This window comes from Salvelinus namaycush, chromosome 11 (assembly GCF_016432855.1).
Source record: "Salvelinus namaycush isolate Seneca chromosome 11, SaNama_1.0, whole genome shotgun sequence".
Lineage (NCBI taxonomy): Eukaryota > Metazoa > Chordata > Actinopteri > Salmoniformes > Salmonidae > Salvelinus > Salvelinus namaycush.
In genome coordinates this window covers 7050884-7070780 of record NC_052317.1, presented here as the reverse complement: position 1 = coordinate 7070780, position 19897 = coordinate 7050884, and positions in this window count along the sequence as shown.

Here is a 19897-nt window from a genome sequence, read left to right as displayed (position 1 = left end):
GGGGACTTATAAACTGGCCTCAGAACAGGGACCTCGATTTCTGAAATCTCACTCCCTGACAGGAAATGTGCTGCAGAATGAGTTCTGTTTCACTCAGAGAAATAATTCAAACGGTTTTAGAAACTAGAGAGTGTTTTCTATCCAATAGTAATAATAATATGCATATTGTACGAGCAAGAATTGAGTACGAGGCAGTTTAATTTGGGAACGAATTTATTACAAAGTGCAAATAGCACCCCCTATTGCCAAGAGGTTTTAAGCTAATCTCTCAGCAGAGATGTCGGCAACTCCAGTATCCGTTCCTGCAAGCAGAATTTCAATTATCATAATTTTTGCCATCTTTCATGCCATCCAGTGTTGTATATAGTCAACAGATCTTTCTTTAAAATGTTTTTATTTTGAAGGATGTTGTTGACGGTTCATAGTCACACTGAAATGTACACTACTTTGGCTCCAATTCAAATGTACACTTCAGTGTGTATCCATGATTGTAAAGTATAATAATTTGTTCTAGTAATGATTTAAACAATACCAGTAGTTGCTGTTTTAAAAATAATACATAGTGGCAATCATGCTGAGTGTTGTTGTTTCTCTCTCATGCCTCAATTGAATTCGAAAACTATATTTTTGAATGCTGTTTTTTCAGCTTTAAAAGCTCATAACTCAGGCTCTGATAAATATAACAGTTATTAAAAAAAAAAATAAAGACAAGGGACAGTTTATAGTTTTCAGAACTATAAAAAAAAAAAAATACAAAAACGTGACGATGTGAAGGGTTTTGAGGTCATCACACTTGTTCGAGCCATTGGCTTCTAGCGACGAAGAAGATGTGAGTTTGGAAAACGACGTTCGACCACCCCGCGTCTGAATGGTATGCAACATTATGTAGCCTAGCTAACGTTGTTATAGCTAGCTAAATGTATCTAACTGGCCTCTGTCTATAAACATTATAACCTGGAGCCTAATCGATTTGTTTATTCACTGGTTCTGAGTTTATGACGCTTATTATGATAGCAATGTTGCCATTGTCTTGCGGCTATCAGTCTAAATGCAAATTTGGCAATTATGAGTGGTTTGATATTAGCTTTTTAGCTAGCTAGCCATTTGCTTACTTTATCCATGCCAATGTATTTCCAAGCCACTGTTTAGAATGAATGGTGTTTAGCTCATTACCTGCAGTGATCTGCTACTTGCTAATAACATTTATTTTTACCCAAAGGTGTTCTTGTTGTGGCCACTGCGAAAACATGCCAACAGCTGAGGAAAACATCAGGTTTCAGTAGCCAGTGGTGTAAAATACTTTAAAAGTATTACTTAAGTTGTTTTTTACAGTATCTGTACATTACTTCACTATTTATATTTACAACTTTGGCTTTACTACATTCCTAAAGAAAATAATCCACTTTTTACTCCATACATTTTCCCTGACACACAAAAGTAGTCGTTACATGTTGAGTGCTTATTAGCAGGACAGGAAAATGGTCCAATTCACACACTTATCAAGCGAACACATGGTCATCCCTACTGCCTCTGATCTGGCAGACTCACTAAACACAAATGCATAGTTTGTAAATGATGTCTGAGTGTTAGTGTGTACCGCCTGGCTATTCGTACATATTAAAAAAAAGAAAAATGGTGGCATCTGGTTTGATTTATCTAAGGATTTTGAAATGATTTATACATGAGTATATTTTAGCAAATACATTTACTTTTGAAACTTGATAATATTTAGAACCAAATACTTTTACTCAAGTAGTATTTTACTGGGTGACTTTCACTTGAGCAACTTTCTATTTAAGGTATCTATAATTTTACTCAAGTATGACAACTGGGTACTTTTTCCACTACTGCAACGGCCTACCTAATGTCACCAGCTACTGTTACCTGATGATGATGTTCACATTCAAGTTACAATTCCATTCACGTACCTTTTGCTACATGTCTAGAGTCACAGTAAGGAGTGATGGTCGGGCATTGCTCTCGCAAGTATTTCTGGATTGAAGGGTGTCCGTCGGTGACAACGGCGTCTATTTTCAAACAGACTTCTGACCAGTCATTCCTTCTCCACGCAGATGCTGTTGCCAACTTCATTGCTCAAGAGAAGAAATGGTTAGGAAACTTCTGCAAAGCTGTATATCTACAGTTTTACAATATAGATAATAAGAGATGATTATAGCTCACATGAACAAGTTGGAGGTCCAGTTTTTTGTTAGTCATAAGCAGGGGTTGGAATTGGTTCAGGGAACAGAACCGAAAAATCACCATTTTGAGGAACAGAATCAGAACAAAAGTGATCTATACTGTTCCAGAACCAAACCATTATTTTAAAAGCATGGGAACCACTTAATAATGTTCTTTTACATCCCGGCAAATGTTTACCAGTCCAACAAAAAAATGCAACCAAGCGCCAATGCAAAGCCCTCACTATTAGAGGTCGACCGATTAATCGGAATGGCCGATTAATTAGGGCCGATTTCAAGTTTTCACAACAATCGGAATTTTTTGGACACCGTTTTTTTTTTTTTTTTACACCTTTATTTAACTAGGCAAGTCAGTGAGGGAACACATTCTTATTTTCAATGACGGCCTAGGAACGGTGGGTTAACTACCTTGTTCAGGGGCAGAACGACAGATTTTTACCTTGTCAGCTCAGGGAATCAATCTTGCAACTTTACGGTTAACTAGTCCAACGCTCTAACCACCTGCCTCACGAGGAGCCCGCCTGTTACGCGAATGCAGTAAGAAGCCAAGGTAAGTTGCTAGCTAGCATTAAACTTATCTTATAAAAAACAATCAATCATAATCACTAGTTATAACTACACATGGTTGATGATCTAAGGCTAAAGCTAAGGCTCGTATTTCTGTGTGTTATTATGTTATAATTAAGTCTATGATTTGATAGAGCAGTCTGACTGAGCGATGGTGGGCACCAGCAGGCTCGTAAGCATTCATTCAAACAGCACTTTCGTGCGTTTTGCCAGCAGCTCTTCGCAATGCTTCAAGCATTGTGCTGTTTATAACTTCAAGCCTATCAACTCCCGAGATTAGGCTGGTGTAACCGATGTGAAATGGCTAGCTAGTTAGCGGGGTGCGCACTAATAGCGTTTCAAACGTCACTCGCTCTGAGACTTGGAATAGTTGTTCCCCTTGCTCTGCATGGGTAACACTGCGTCGAGGGTGGCTGTTGTCGATGTGTTCCTGGTTCGAGCCCAGGTAGCGGCGAGGAGAGGGATGGAAGCTATATTGTTACACTGGCAATACTAAAGTGCCTATAAGAACATCCAATAGTCAAAGGTATATGAAATACAAATCGTAGAGAGAGAAATAGTCCTATAATTCCTATAATAACTACAACCTAAAACTTCTTACCTGGGAATATTGAAGACTCATGTTAAAAGGAACCACCAGCTTTCATATGTTCTCATGTTCTGAGCAAGGAACGTAAACGTTAGCTTTCTTACATGGCACATATTGCACTTTTACTTTCTTCTCCAACACTTTATTTTTGCATTATTTAAACCAAATTGAACATGTTCCATTATTTATTTGATTTTTGGCTAAATTGGCTAAATTGATTTTATTAAAGTTAAGTGTTCATTCAGTATTGTTGTAATTGTCATTATTAGAAATAAATTTATATTTTTATTTATTTTATATATATATATATATATATTTCTTCTTTTTATTTTTTTTAAATCGACCGATTTAATCGGTATCGGCTTTTTTTGGTCCTCCAATAATCGGTATTGAAAAATCATAATCGGTCGACCTCTACTCTATCACTCAAAAACTTATTCCGGTGTCTGCCTGCCACCTGGAAATTTTGCCAGCGTGTGCGCTTGTGTAGGCTACCGTTACAAGCGTGATTCAGAAATTAGGGAGAGATTTCTTTTAAAACAATGGATTAACTTTTTCAATGCTAACTAAGGATACTATAGTTATCACATTTTACATTGGATTTATTAAGTACAGGTAAAACATGTTTTTATTTTAATTCTGGTGCAGCTCTGCACACACAAGTTTGTTAGCTAGCTAGCTCTGGTAAAACGTTAAACCAACTCTCGGAAGTTCAAAGACAATTAAAGTTCCTTCATAGAAGCCGCTCCTCCATAGGTATAATTCTGTGGGACTAATTCAGATTATGCAGGTCACAACAAGATTCCCAGAGCTTCAAGCCAAGCCTCCTCCTACACGCTCTCCCCACCTCGCACCCTACACTGGTCTGTCCAATGCATGTAAACAACTAGCTATAGCTTGCCCGTTCCATAGCAAGCTGCTATATCCGCATTGATAGGTGAAGTAATTTGATGTCGATCTAAATGTAAAAGTTTAAAAAGGAACAATGTAAACCGTTACTTATTTTGCCAGTCGGAACAGTGGAACGGAAAAAAAATATTGGTTCGGTTTAGAACGAAGCGATCTGAAAATCCGATATAAAATGTTGGGTTCCAACCCCTGGTTGTAAAGCCCATTGATGTACAGCTTCCATATTTTGCACAGTGACCTATAGGGGTGATACGGTACACTCAGTTTACTCTACAAGGGCTAATCATAAAGACCTTATGTTATACACTTACTGGACAGTTTATTAGGTACACTGTTCACCCAAAAATATTTTCTCCTACGGACAGTGAGTCACGTCGCCTTGTTTTATAAAGCAGGCAGATCAGCATCGAGACATTTACTTACTGTTCAATTTAATGTTAGAATGGGCAAAACGACCGACCCAAGCGACAGCGTGGTATGATCAGCGGTACCAGGCACACCGGAACTCAGTAACGGCCTTCCTCCTGTGCTTTTCACGCACGACAGTATCTAGAGTTTGAGAACAGCGCAACAAACTAAAAACATCCAGTCAGCGGCAGTCCTGTGGGTGAAAGCAGCGCGTTGATGAGAATGGTCGAAGGAGAATGGCAAGAATCGTGCAAGCTAACAGGCAGTACAACAGTGGTTTGCAGAATGGCATCTTGGAACACACAACTCATCGATACTTGTCATGGATGGGCTATTGCAGCAGACGACCACACCGGGTACCACTCCTATCAGCTAAAAACAAGCGGCTCCAGTGGGCACACGATCACCAACACTGGACAATTGAGTGGAAAAACATTGCTTGGTCGCAGAATTACTATACCGCCGTCCAATCTGAAGCAACTGCATGATGCAATCGCGTCAGCATGGACCAACATCCCTGTACAACGTTTCCAACACCTTGTAGATTCAGGCTGTTCTGGAGGCAAAGGATTCACTGCTGAATGCTGTGGCTGCTGACACATGCACAATGAATAGGGTGCCTTTGGTGGTTTTATCAAAGCTACAGGTGCGGGAGCATACAGGTCAGGAGCGGAATAGACAGTCTTCAGACGAGGTCGGGGATGACCTGAAACAAAAAGCAAATAACTACAGAAACAAAGCCAAACATTTGTATAACTAACCCTTGTTTTTATCTGTGATAAAGCCTAGCTAGTAGGTGCAGGTCTACTACACATCTGAACAGGTATCATGATACCACTGGTAAATGGGTTTAGTTAGCATAATCTTTTGACAAGTCTTGCAGCTAGTACATGCCAGACAAACAACTCGCAGGTCGTTGTGTATAGCTATCTAGCCCATTTGCGAAGCTATGTTCTTTTGCATTGTCACGGAGGGATGGTCGGAAATTATGCAGGAATTCTGCAAATGCGTTCCCATTATCATGCTTCGTTTACAGAATTGGCCTTGTTTAGCAAGCAAAGGTAACTACAGCAAGCCAAGGTATAAACAAAGACTGCTTTCGGCAGTATTTAAACAGTTTTTAGATGACCAGAATGAAATATTTACACCAAGGCAAACATATTACTCATTAAACAGCAAGGGTGAGCTAGCCTACCTTTCTTGTCCGTCCTCAACGTTTGTGATGGTTTAATCCAAATAAAGTGCTATCAAATCCTTCACTAACGTGAGACGCAAAAGGATTTGTCTATGTGTGGCCTTTAAAAAAAAAAGGTCCAGCTCGTCCATCCCAGCAAATTCCAACCATCTTTGGCGGTGTTCTGGACTTGTTGGTTAGATTGGTCGTCTTGCATCCAGAGAGGAGGTATCTAGGCGGCATTTCTCGGTTTGGCTGTACTGTGAGACTTTGTCCAAAACAATGCTATTGGGTTACCAATAACGGTAGGCAATAACTTCATTCAAAACTTTTTGCACTTTAGTGTATTTATATACTTGGGATAGTTCAGCAATCGCTAGAGTCAGTCTTTAAAACACACTTATTTTATTTCAATGTTTAGCCGATTTTATCAGGGGTTGATGAATGACCAAATTAAAAGTGGATGATTAGATGCCTAAGACATGAGGGGTCCCCACACTCAGTACAGTAACCCCTAAATCCCAGATGTCTTCCCCCGGTGACTAAAGGATTTACCCAATTTCATCCTCAAAACAGGCTGAATTAATCAAAGCTAAAACAATGAATTGTTAAATAAATGTTCATGTGTTTTGGTTAGGGAAGTCTTAGTCGCACCATTTCACATCTAGCTAAGGAGTTGTGTGCTTCATGAGCAGTACAGTGCCTTCACACCCCTGGACTTCTTCCACATTTTGTTGTGTTGATACCTGAATTTAAAATTAATTAAATTGAAACGCTAAAAACGTCTTCAGTTACCCCGTTGTTATGGCAAGCCTAAATAAGTTCAGGAGTAAGAATTTTCTTAAGTCACATAATAAGTTGCATGAACTCTGTGTGCAATAATAGGGTTGAACAAGTGTTAACATGATTCTTGAATGACTACCTCATCTCTGTACCACACACACACAGATCCCTCAGTCAAGCAGTGAATTTCAAAACAGATTCAACCACAAAGACCTGGGAGGTTTTCCAATGCCTCGCAAAGAGCACCTAGGGGTAGATTGTCAAAAATAAAAAAGCAGACATTGAATATCCCTTTGAGCATGTTGACGTTATTAATTACACTTTTGATGGTGTAGCAATATACCCAGTCACTACAAAAGATACAATTTTATTTGTCCCATGCGCCAAAAACAACAAGTGTAGACTTTACTGTGAAATGCTTACTAATGAGCCCTTTCCCAACAATGAAGTTAGAATGAAAGAAAATTAAAGATATAGATAAAACAAACTAGTAACACAATTAAAATGGCACAAAATAACAATAACAAGGCTATATACAGGGGGTACAAGAGTCAGTGTACTGGGGTACGAGGTATTATGTACATGTAGGTTTGGTTAGGTGATTCAAGTACTATGTACATGTAGGTAGGGGGTGAAAAGCAGAAAGTCCAGGTAGGAGTTTAATTAACTGTTCAGCAATCTTATGGCTTTGGGGTAGAAGCTGTTCAGGAGCCGTTTGGTCCCAGACTAGGTGCTCCGGTACCGCTTGCCGTGCGGTAGCAAACAGAACACACTGTGATTTGGGTGGCTGGTCTATGACCATTTTTAGGGCCTTCCTCTGACGCCACCTGGTATAGAGGTCCTGGACGGCAGGGAACTCGGCCCCAGTGATGTACTGGGCCGTACGCACTACCCTCTGTAGCGCCTTGCGGTCAGATGCCAAGCAGTTGCCATACCAAGCATTGATGCAGCCAGTCAAGATGCTCTCAAAATGGTGCAGCTGTAAAACTTTAGGATGCCAAACATTTTCAGCCTCCTGAGAGGGAAGAGGCGTTGTCGTGTCCTCTTCACGACTGTGTTGGTGTGTTTGGACCATGATAGGTCCTTAGTGATGTGGACACGACAAGAGGTTGTTGTCCTGGCACCACACTGCCAGGTCTCTGACCTCCTCCCTGTAAGCGGTCTCATCGTCGTCCGTGAACAGGACTACCACTGTCGTGTCATCAGTCGTGGGTGAACAGGGAGTATAGGAGGGGGCTACACACGCACCCCTGGGCCCCCCCCGTGTTGCCGGCAGCGTTGCAGGTGCGTTGTTGCCTACCTGGGGTCGGCCCGGCAGAAAGTCCAGTATCCAATTGCAGAGGGAGGTGTTAAATCCCTGGGTTCTTAGCTTAGTGATGAGCTTAGTGGGCACTATGAGGTTGAATTATGAGCTGTCGTCAATTAACAGCATTTTAACATAGTTGTTTATTTTGTCCAGGTGGGAAAGGGCAGTGTGGAGTGCAATAGAGAATGCGTCATCTGTGGATCAGTTGGGGCGGTATGCGAATTGGAGTGGGTCCAGGGTGTCTGGGATGATGACATTGATGAAAGGCTGGTCATGGCTTACAAAACATTTCATGGCTACAGATTGAGTACTGCAGGGCGATAGTCATTTAGAAAGGTTACCTGGGTGTTCTTCCTGACTCAGTTGCCGGAGAGGAGGGAAACCGGATTTCACCATGTGTGACTTCAAAACAGTTGGAGTTTAATGGCTGTGATTGGAAGAAACTGAGAATGAATCAACAACATTGTAGTTACACCACAATACTAACCTAAATGTTAGTATTGTGAAAAAAACAGGGAAGCCTGTACAGAATACGAATATTTCAAAACATGCATCTAGGCACTAAAGTAAAAGGCACTAAAATAAAAAAACTGCAAAAAATGTGGCAAATAAAATTACCTTTATGTCCTGAATACAAAGCGTTATGTTTGGGGCAAATTCAACACGTCACTGAGGACCACTCCTCATATTTTCAAGCATGGTGATGGCTGCATCATGTTATAGGTATGCTTGTCATTGGCAAGAACTAGGTCGTTTTTCTGGATATAATTTAAATGGAATAGAGCTAAGCACAGGCAAAATCTTAGAGGAAAACCTGATTGTCTGCTTTCCAACAGACACTGGGAGACAAATGAACCTTTCAGCAGGACAAGAACCTATAACAAGACTTAAAAATGTCTGTCTAACCAGTATTAAACAACCAACTTGACTGCGCTTGAAGTATTGTACAATACAGGTGTGCAAACCTCTTAAACGTACCCAGAAAGACTGTAATCGCTGCCTACGGTGATTCTGTATTGACTCAGGGGTGAGAATACTTACACTACATGCCCAATGTATGTGGACACGTGCTCGCCAAACATATCATTCCAAAATCATGGGCACTAATATGGAGTTGGCCCCCCTTTGCTACTATAACAGCTTCCACTCTTCTGGCAAGGCTTGCCACTAGCTGTTGGAACATTTCTGCGGGGACTTGCTTCCATTCAGAAGCACTAATGTTGGGTGATTAGGCCTGGCTCGCAGTCGGCATTCCAATTCATCCCAAAGACGTTCAATAGGGTGATAGGGTTGAGGTCGGGGCTCTGTGCAAGCTAGTCAAGTTCTTCCACACCGATCTCGACAAACCATTTCTGCATGGACACTTTTGTACATGGGGGCATTGTCATGCTGAAACAGGAAAGGGCCTTCCCCAAACTTGAAGCACAGCATTGTATGCTGAGGCGTTAAGATTTCCCGTCACTGGAACTAAGGGGCCTAGCCAGAACCGTGAAAAACAGCCCCAGACCATTATTTCTCCTCCAAACTTTAGTTTGCACAATGCATTTGGGCAGCTAGCGTTCTCCTGGCATCCGCCAAACCCAGATTCGTCTGTCGGACTGCCAGATGATGAAGCGTGATTCGTCACTCTAGAAAACATGTTTCCACTGCTCCAGAGTCCAATGACGCCACACCAGACGCTTGGCATTGCACATGTTGATCTTAGGCTTCTGTGTGGCTGCTCGGCCATTGAAACCCACTTCATGAAGCTCCCGACGAACAGTTATTGTGTTAACGTTGCATTCAGAGGCAGTTTGGAACTCAGTAGTGAGTGTTGTAACCGAGGACCGACATTTTTTATGCGCATCAGCATTCGTCGGTCCCGTTCTGTGAGCTGGTGTGGCCAACCACTTCGCGGCTGAGCCGATGTTGCTCCTTGACGTTTCCACATCACAATAACAGCACTTACAGTTGACCGGGGCAGTTCTAGCAGGGCAGGATTTTGACAAACTAACTTGTTGGAAAGGTGGCATGTTGAAAGTCACTGAGCTCTTTAGTAAGGCCATTCTACTGCCACTGTTTGTCTATGGAGATTGCATGGCTGTGTGCTCGATTTTATACATCTGTCAGCAACGGGTGTGGCTGAAATAGCCGAATTCACTCATTTGAAGGGGGAGTCCATTTCTAAAAACAGGTTTTGACTTTGTCATGGGGTATTGTTTGTAGAAAATAAATAACTTTTGAATTCAGTCTGTAACAACAAAATGTGGCATAAATCCAGCGGTCTGAATACTTTCTGAAGGCATTGTACAGTACATTTGGAAAGTATTCAGACTCGTTGACTTTGTTACAGCCTTATTATAAAATGGATTTTTAAATAATCATAAGTCTACACACAATACCCCATAATGACAAACCAAAAACAGTTTAGAAATGTTTGCAAACAAAAAAGACATCACATAAGTATTCATACCCTATACTCAGTACTTTGTTGAAGCACCTTTGGCAGTGATTACAGCCTTGAGTATGATGCTACAAGTGTGGCACACCTGTATTTGGGGAGTTTCAAACTTCTCTGCAGATCCTCTCAAGCTCTGTCAGGTTGGATGGGGAGCGTCGCTGCACAGCTATTTTCAGGTCTCTCCAGAGATGTTCGATCGGGTTCAAGTCCGGGCTCTGACTGGGCCACTCAAGGACATTCAGAGACTTGTCCCGAAGCCACTCCTGCATTGCCTTGGCTGTGTGCTTGTGGTCGTTGTCCTGTTGGAAGGAGAACCATCGCCCCAGGCTGAGGTTCTGTAGCAGGTTTTCATCGATGATCACGCTGTACTTTGCTCCGTTCATCTTTCCCTCGATCCTGACTGGTCTCCCAGTCCCTGCTGCTGAAAAACATCCCCACAGCATGATGCTGCCACCACCATGTTTCACTGTAGGGATGGTGCCAGATTTCATCCAGAAGTTACGCTTAGCATTCAGGCCAAAGAGTTCAATCTTGGTTTAATCAGACCAGAGAATTTTGTCAGATCCGTTGAGGGACGAGTGTTACGTAGGAGTGACGGCATCTGACATAACATGCTGAGTAAACCGACCTAGTTCCGTGTGCGAGCATTGTGAAATAAATGTACGCATACAATCATTATTCAATAATTTCATCCAAACTGCTTATGTACGTCAACGGGCGTCTGCGTAGCCAGGCGCTAAAATAGAACCAAGTTCTAGAACCAAGTTCTATTTTAGATCCTTGACGTGCTGCAAGTCGCGCCTCTCCAATCTACTCCAATTTCTCTCCGTGATAAGAGTCACTGACTCAAAGCCACAAGGGGGTAGAACATATTTCAACATACAATCTCACGTGGATGATTGACTGGAGTTCCACACTCCAGTCCAGGTGGCGGTAATGCACCTTAAAAAACTAACTAGGTTACCCCTTTTATCTGTGGATTAATTGTCAGAGTAGAGAACGCATGATTTTGTATGACTCAAAACGAGTCCAACTTCTACAAATATCCAGATTTTTTTTTAAATAAAATACTGTATGCTTTTCAGGTAAAATAACATTAGCCAGCAACAGCAAGCTAGTGTTTTAACCCATCCCCAAATTAATTATTGGTTCACAGTTGGATTTGCCATTTTAACCTGCATGTCATGAACGTGTCTGGTGGGGTTAGACAAAAATCAACATACACCCGTGCGGAACAGGTTAGGTAAAGGTGTAAAACAAAGACATCCTACAAGACAGATCGGTTGAGGGACAAGCATCACCTAGGAGTGATGTGATCTGATATAAGACAATGCCTTTCTCCATCGCTTTCACTCACCATGCACAAGTACCTTTGAATAAACTTGGCTTCTCTCATTGTTCCCCGAAATGGTAGCCTACTCTGTAAATTGCACTGATTTACACTAGTTTAGGTGAACGAGTTGTGCAAAATAACAAACAAAGCCTACACAAGATTAGCAGGTTGCCAATTATTGGAATCGTGGAAGCAGCTCTGCAGGGTAGTCACTAGCTGGCACAGCTAGTCATAAAATCAGATTTTAAACCTAACCACACTGCAAACCTTATGCTTAACCCTAACCTTAAAATAATTTTTATTTTCATGAATTTAAAATAGCCTATATAGCCGATTGACTTTGCAGCTGGCCCATCTAGTGAGAATCTCTCAGCTCTGCCTCCAGGACAAGATTCATCCCAATAAACATCAACCTACACAAGATTATGGAATTAAATGTTACGCGAGTTGTGTAGGGTGCAATTGCAGCCCGCAATTTAGGGCGTTCCTGCATCTGCAGAAGCCCCTCTTCTACTTCTATTGGTCCATTTTTAGGCGAGGACTCCAGTACGTACACATGCGGGAGGCGGAGCGCTCCAGTACAGTAGGTGGCGGTAATGAACCACAACGTTGGATGCCAACCGCCGATAAACCCCACAGAAGAGGCAGGGGTGACAATGGTAGCTAGCTAGATGGGACACTGTCTACCGTTGTCCTTCACCCGCCTGTCGGGCGCTGTTTTCCCGCAGTTCTGTTAACTTCTCTGGGATATGTGCAGTGGTGGGCCGTCAGGGCCTGCAAGGCCTTCTCTGCTGGCCTAAACATCATCAGAATATAATTTTTTTTTAAATATATTTTCCCACAAATATGTATTAAATTATTCCCCAGAGTAAGACTCTTCATTTCATAGCTTTCCTCTTGGTTGCCCTGCTTCCAGCCCCAGGTTGAGATTTGGAGGGCTGGTCTTTATGTTAGATCTTTTATCCAATCATATTCAGCCATCATGTGTTGCCAGGGGTCTAAAATCTGCCCTCAGGCCTTCAGAATAAACAGTGCGGGCGCTTGTAGCTTATAGTGAATGGAAATGAAAATTTAGTGTCAACCAATCAGCTTTAGAGTTGGCTATTGTACGCCTGCTGGCTGGCTCCAGTGTTACACAGGAGCCAGCTAGCAGGCGTAGTGCGTGCACGTCTTTTGATTGGATTACCAATATTGAGAGGCAGGTCCTATGGAGATCTAGGAAACTGAATTTGATAAACGAATTAATTCGCGTACTACTAAGCTGTTTTTTCAACCCACAATGGCGGAAGGAGGAGAAGATATCGATTTGGTCGAGGATATAATTATAACGCCATTCTCAAGACGAACTTTTCAAGAAAAGTTAGACATTGTAAGGAGAGGTCGCCCGACGCCACAAAGCCTGTCACAGGCGGGAAAGGGCTTCGTTCGCTCGCCACTTTCAAAGTTTCAACTACGAGCGCTGTCAATGGCTCACAGGCTCCTTGGCTCCGAAAAGCACTGCAAACTGTACTGCTGGGAATGCCTATTATTTGCAAGTGATCGATTTGGTGTTTGGAGCCACACTGGCTTTGCAAACTTGAGTTGTCTAACCAAGGCAGCAACGAGACACCAAAGTACGGCTGGGCACTAACAAGCAATGGTGCTTTTGAAAACTTTTGGGGACACCGGAGTGGATCTACAACTCAAAGAACAAGCGCGCAGGGCAACGGAGCTGCACAATGAAAAGGTGAAGGGAAATATTGAAAAGACTCATTGATTGTGTCATGTTTTTGGGTAAACGCTGTTTACCCAAAAATGTCAATTTGTCAATTTCAAGGTGACGCAACGCCTGGTTATACTGCGTTTCTGTCTAAATGTATAGTGTCTAGAGCCATGGCAATGTAATAAGAGGTGGATTAATTCGGGTGGGACTGTGTAGTACCTCACTGAAGGCCCAGGCCCCAGGCCCACGGCATGCCACTGGATATGTGGGACGGTAGCGTCCCACTTGGCCAAAAGCCAGAAAAAATGTAGCGCGCCAAATTCAAATATATTACTATAAAAATCAATCTTTCATGAAATCACACACGAAAGACACCAAATTAAAGCTACACATGTTGTGAATCCAGCCAACATGTCTGATTTCAAAAAGGATTTACGGTGAAAGCACACCAAACGATTATGTTAGCTCAGTACATAGCCACAGAAAAACACAGCCATTTTCCCAGCAAAAGATAGTAGTCACAAAAAGCAGAAGTAGAGATCAAATTAATCATTAACCTTTGATGATCTTCATCAAATGACACTCATAGGACATCATGTTACACAATACATTTGTTTTGTTCGATAATGTGCATATTTATATCCACAAATCTCGGTTTACATTGGCGCCATGTTCAGAAACGCCTCCAAAATATCCGGAGAAATTGCAGAGCCACGTCAAATAACACAAATACTCATCATAAACTTTGATGAAAGATACATGTTTTACATAGAATTAAAGATACACTTGTTCCGCTGTGTCAGATTTCCCAAAAACTTTACGTAAAAAGCACACCATGGAATAATCTGAGACGGCGCTAAAAAATAACAACATTTCTCCGTCATGTTGGAGTCAACAGAAATACGAAATTACATCATAAATATTCCCTTATCTTTGATCATCTTCATCAGAATGCACTCCCAGTTCCACAATAAATTGTTGTTTTGTTCGATAATGTCCATTATGTCTAAGTAGCTACTTTTCCTAGCATGTTTAGTTCACATGTCCAAACGCTGGCGCTAGTCCATGCGAACTCGGACGAAAACTTAAAAAAGTTATATTCCAGGTCGAATAAACTGGTCAGACTAAGTATAGAATCAATCTTCAGGATGTTGTTATCATATATATCCAATAACGTTCCAACCGGAGCATTCCTTCATGTCTAAGTAATGGAACGCAAGGCGATATCATGAGGAATGCGCATGACCAGGAACTGGCATACTGCCAGAACAATGACTGAAACACCTCCCATCCGGCCCCACATCACACTAGAGGCTTCATTCCACGTTCTACAGACTGTTGACATCTAGTGGAAGGCGTAGGAAGTGCAAACATATCCATATCTTACAGGGAACTGAATCGGCGATGAGTTGAATATTGACCAGTCTCAGAATTCTCACTTCCTGTTTGGATTTTTTCTCAGGTTTTTGCCTGCCATATGAGTTCTGTTATACTCACAGAGATCATTCAAACAGTTTTAGAAACTTCAGAGTGTTTTATATCCAATAGTAATAATAATATGCATATATTAGCATCTGGGACAGAGTAGGAGGCAGTTCACTATGGGCACGCAATTCATCCAAAAGTGAAAATGCTGCCCCCTATCATAAAGAAGTTAACAAGGGCAGTTGTTCGGCAGGCGTTTAATACACTGGGTGCTAGCTAGATAGTTAGCAAGCTAGGACTTCGGTACACAGCAGGTGGGAAGCCGGTTAGGTATCTAGATAGCACACTGGTAGACAGTGTCTTTCGCCTCCGCTGGGCACTGTTTCCGCAGTTCTGTTAAAGAGGACAGTTGTACGGCAGGCGGGAGCAAAGAACTGTGTGCTAAGTTGTTACCAACTAGCTAGTTAGGAGGATTCTGGTACACAGCAGGTGGGGGCGACACCGGTAGACAGTGTCCTTTGCCACCGAAAAACTCATACGTTTTATTTCCCTTTGACCAACATTTTAAATCGCATAGACAATCAGGGGAAATACAAAATATCAAGTGTCACACAAGCGTTCCTGCGTTCATGCAGGAACCAATGGGATGCTCGGAGGGGGGGCTTCCTGCACATGCAGAAACGCCCACATGCAGGAACGCCCCGAATTGCAGGTATATTGAAATATTGTTCTTTCAGTGTCCATTGCAAAATGTAGTAGGCTACAGCAACTTAACCACACCTTGGCAATAGTCGATTGGCTACACGATAAACACTTCCCACCGGGCACAGAATACAATTCAGAGTCTATTCCATGTTAGTTAAACGTAATTTCATTGAAATTATGTGGAAACAATGTTGATTTAACCAGTGTATGCCCAGCGGGTTGTTTCCATGGGGCAGCCACTTTCGTACTCACGTGCGTGGAGCACAACTACGCTTCTGAACTTGAATTCTGACTTGAATGGGACAACATGAGCGAGTTAAGATATGGTAGATACGTCAAGGCTAAGATATGTTAAAATCATCCTCAGCCTCTCTCGAGGCAAAAGGCTAGCTGACTGAGCCATCTCTCCCTTCATAAAAAAGCATTGAACGTAAAAGACGCCTTACCCAGAGATTAGTCCACTTTTCCACAAGGAGGGGGGTAATAGAATGACACACGTATTTATGAAGTATGAACAGGCGGTCCGGACTCTGACTTCAGCCTCCTGTGTGCTCTGTCGCTTGCTTCTTCGAGTTTAGTCTGACTTGCTTTCCGCGTGCTCTTTATATTCCCCTTGACTCTCCAGCGTCCGCCTCTTTCTCTCTCTCTCTCCCTCTCTCTTTTAGCTTTGATGCAGACTACAGAAGGGGCCCCCCCCCCATCCCTCTCCCGACGCGCTCATTTTATTCTTCATGGACTTCAGTCTCTCTCGTGCGCGCCCTCTCTTTCTCCGTTTGTACCAGTTTTGATGCTGGCAAATAGCCTACATAACAAATGACATCAAACTGACATCATCAGCATTCATGATTCTAATAGGCCTATCTCAGTCAATCCCCATCAGCAGTCCATCCAGCCAGGCAATTCAAAATCTCCTGCAGTCATTATACTGCATAATACTCAATTAGCCCTCTGACACTGCAGGGCCACCCACAGTATCCTAACAGTAACTTTCCCTGCATATCTCACCTGATGGGGTGTTTCCCCCAGGTACAGATGTAGGATCAGCTTCCTCTGCCCCTGGTCCTAACGTTAACTATTAGTGGGGGAAAAGATCAGTGTCTAGGGGCAACTTCACCCTACTTCTCTAAAGTCATGCACCTGCATGGTAACTGTTGGGCGGCCAACTGTGAGCAGTGAGCACTGCCTATAACCATCTGTTACACCTTTGAGGAGTTATGTTCAAGGCCAGACAGGCTGGTCCAAACAGCTTTGATTTCTAGGTTGTTGCCAGGCAACGGTTGTCCCTGGTGCCAAGGATGGCCATCACAGTGTCCCTTCTTTTTGTTCATCCTACCTTCATCCTGCTCCCTGAGCATCTGCCTCTGGCTCCAAAGGTTGCATGTTCGAATCCAGCGATAGAAAGTTGTTTTAAGCTTATCCCACATCTTAACCTTTACCTTAAGCATTCATAGTTAATGCCTAACCTTATAAACTTGGGGTTAACACCTAAAGGTAACCCTAACCTTAAAAACGTAGCCTTAAACACTTTGAAATGTTACACTTGGAACAACTTAAAAATGTGATGTTCTAGAAACATGGATGAACATCTAATTCTGACATGAGACTGTGAGAGCTGGTAGATAGTGTTAGTGCTGCTGTCAATCACACAGCCACAGGTGCATGCACACATAGTACCAGTCAAAAGTTTGGTCACAACTACTCATTCAAGGGTTTTTTGTTATTTTTTACTATTTTCTATATTGTAGAATAATAGTGAAGACATCAAAACTATGAAATAGCACATATGGAATCATGTAGTAACCAAGAAAGCGTTAAATCAAAATATATTTTATATTTAAGATTCTTCAAAGTAGCCACCGTATGCCTTGACTGCTTTGCACACTCTTGGCATTCACTTAACCAGCTTCATGAGGTAGTCACCTGGAATGCATTTCAATTAACAGGTGTGCCTTGTTAAAAGTTCATTTGTGGAATTTCTTTCTTTCTTAATGCGTTTGAGCCAATCAGTTGTGTTGTGACAAGGTAGGGGTGACATACAGAAGATAGCCCTATTTGGTAAAATACCAAGTCCATATTATGGCAAGAACAGCTCAAATAAGAAAAAAGAATGGACAGTCCATCATTAGTTTAAGACATGAAGGTCAGTCAATCTGGAAAATGTCAAGTTTCTTCATGTGCAGTCGCAAAAACCAAGCGCTATGATGAAACTCTCATGAGGACCGCCACAGGAAAGGAAGACCTGGAGTTACCTCTGCTGCAGGGGATAAATTCATTATAGTTAACTGCATCTCAGATTGCAGCACAAATAAATGCTTCACAGAATTCAATTAACAGAGACATCAACATCAACTGTTCAGAGGAGACTGCATTAATCAGGCCTTCTTGGTAGAATTTCTGCAAAGAAACCACTACTAAAGGACATCAATAAGAAGAGACTTGCTTTGGCCAAGAAACACGAGCAATGGACATTAGACCGGTGGAAATCTGTCCTTTGGTCTGATGAGCCCAAATTTGAGATTTTTGGTTCCAACTGCCGTCTTTGTGAGACGCAGAGTAGTTGAATGGATGATCTCCGCATTTGTGGTTCCCACTGTGAAGCATGGAGAAGGTGATGGTGCTTTTCTGGTGACACTGTCAGTAATTCATTTAGAATTCAAGGCACACTTAACAAGCATGGCTACCACAGCATTCTGCAGCGATATGCCATCCAATCTAGTTTGCACTTAGTGGGACTATCATTTGTTTTTCAACAGAATGACCCAAAACACACCTCCAGGCTGTGTAAGGGATATTTGACCAAGAAGGAGAGTAATTCCTCCACAATCCCCCAGCCTCAACCCAATTGAGATGGTTTGGGATGAGTTGGACCTCAGAGTGAAGGAAAAGCAGCCAACAAGTGCTCAGCATATGTGGGAACTCCTTCAAGACTGTTGAAAAAGCATTCCAGTTGAAGCTGGTTGAGAGAATGCCAAGACTGTGCAAAGGTGTCATCAAGGCAAAGGGTGGCTACTTAGAAGAATCTAAAATATATTTTGATTTAACACTTTTTTGGTTACTACATGATTCCATATGTGTTATTCCATAGTTTTGATATCTGCACTATTATTCAACAATGTAGAAAATAGTAAAAATAAAGAAAACCGCTTGAATGAGTAGGTGTGTCCAAACTTTTGAATCGTACTGTAGGTAAATCAGCACTCAATGCATTAAATGCTGCTAGCAGAGCATCTCCAAGAAATTAACAACTGCACCATTAATAAAGGAGTCTAATTATATCCGATTCATTAATAAGATTCAATAAAATGACTGCACTTGTTCTGGCTTTCTGTCCCAAATCTTTCTCTCCATGTCAATCCCTTTGTGATGTAAAGCTGCAAAGATGGACTCAAAAGATGGCCATTGATATATTGACATATTAAAACCAAAGAGGAAATATATTTCAATAGTGCTTTAATTAATGTTAGAAAACAGACTATGTATAGGATTTTGTCAGGAGTTTCAAAACAGGTCTCTCTAGTGCTCTCTAGTGTTTTGAAAGTGCTGTTAAGTCTTGGGTTCACACTTACAGTACATGTATATGCAACACAAAGACTTCATAATGAATGATAGCTAATGAGACACATATAGTATAATAACGTTTTTTTTCATTTCATGATATGAGATCATGCGGAAATGTTGTTAATTAAATTGACCCTTCGGTGAAAACAAGACATTTTAGCATACTTATAGTAACATGAAATCAGAATGAAGTGGTGTTGTTACATTCGGTTATTAATTGGAATATCGCAAAACAGAGTTCTAGAATGCACTATGGGTTCTCAGAAGGCTATACCAATATAGAATGTAAAAAGTGACTCAAACTCTTAAGAACTTTTTGAATCAGTAAAAATAGTACATTTTACTAGGCACTTTTGGGTGAACAGAAAAGTAGGCACTTCATTAGAACAAAAAACAGCAAAATATATAGTATTAACATTTCATGTGAAAACTCACCATTCATCTACTGTACCAATGTAGCCCATGGTTCACAAAACCCCATTTTGGCTTCTGTCCTCAGTGAAGACATATTAAACACATGTAATTCAAAAATACATTTGTTAACTTAATAATAAGGGTGTAACATAATTACTCAATTAGAATTAATAATGTGTTTAATAATCATAGACACTCGTCAGAAACCATGGTGGGTGAATCGTGTCTAACTTATTTTCTTAACTGTCGTTTGGTATTACTGTAAACATTTGCAGCAAGGCCTAGAATAAGGCTTTTTTTTTTGTCTTGGAGCAAAATGTTTAAAATGACAAACTACAAAAACGTTGACTACACCTTGACCTGATTATCTAGTCATACCCAAA